This window comes from Hipposideros armiger, unplaced genomic scaffold (genome assembly GCF_001890085.2).
Source record: "Hipposideros armiger isolate ML-2016 unplaced genomic scaffold, ASM189008v1 scaffold_549, whole genome shotgun sequence".
In the NCBI taxonomy this organism is placed as follows: domain Eukaryota; kingdom Metazoa; phylum Chordata; class Mammalia; order Chiroptera; family Hipposideridae; genus Hipposideros; species Hipposideros armiger.
In genome coordinates this window covers 1,154,326-1,155,397 of record NW_017731899.1, presented here as the reverse complement: position 1 = coordinate 1,155,397, position 1,072 = coordinate 1,154,326, and positions in this window count along the sequence as shown.

The following is a 1,072-nucleotide window of genomic DNA, read 5'->3' as shown; positions in this document are numbered from 1 at the left end:
AACAAACTGAACCCCGACTTTGTTGGGCTGGGGTTACAGCTTACAAATGAGAGTCTGAAACAATGACAAGAGCCACTCACTCATGGCTGCTTTCTGAGACACCAACTCAGTCTGTTTCCCAGATCCTCACAGCATGACAGGAAACCTGAAAAGTAGATAGGAAACCTGAAAAGCATACAAAGAAAGATTAGTATATTCCCACATCCTCCCAGAAAAGAGGGCGGCACCCACTTTATCCACTCTCTCTTTTTATCTTAACAGATAGAGTCCTGCGCTAGGCTTAGTACCTTCAAAGTTGTCTTTAAAGGAACAGACTTGAACATCGTCAGGTGTTTCGTTTGTCAAGAAATATTCAGTGGTAATATTTAAAATATGAGTCCTCAACTCCAAGAAGTTGTTCCCGTCTTTGTTAAGAAATAGCATGCACGAGATGAGAATACAGTATGGTCTAGGCCCCCAGAGAAGAGGGGGTAACCCCAAAGTCCTGAGAGATGAAAACCTGACACGTGGCCGGAGGACGGGCATGTCCTCCTTTGGAGGTCTCCAAAGGAGGACATCTCAGTTTCATTACAAAAATGCCCTTCATCGACAACTGTCTTGGTACAGATGTGATGCTGACATTTGTTGTGATGCAGTCCCCTGCTCATAGATAGTAGAGCTGATGAAATGTAATTACTGGTCATTTTGGTGAAGATGGCAGCTTTAAATCAAAAGTTAATTATTTGTCACTGAGTAACTTTATCTTCAATCACGTGAAACAATGATTTTAACATTTGCCATCTATTTCATGCAAGTGCTTCAAATGGATAAAGCTGTTTTTCCAAGTAACTGTGAGCTGCCAGAGTTTCTACTTCCCAAAATTCATCTGCCCGTTAACAGCACGTGTCCATATCATGCTGAGGAAGCGGGGAGGCTACCAGCTTCCAAAATGGATTTGAACAAATCCTTAATGTGAAAACTGTTGAAAGAACTGAATTTTTTTTAAAGATTTTTATTGGGGAATTGGGGGGATGGGAACAGTGCTGGGGAATTGGGGGAAGGGGAACAGACAAGTGGCTGTCCTTTTGTTCTT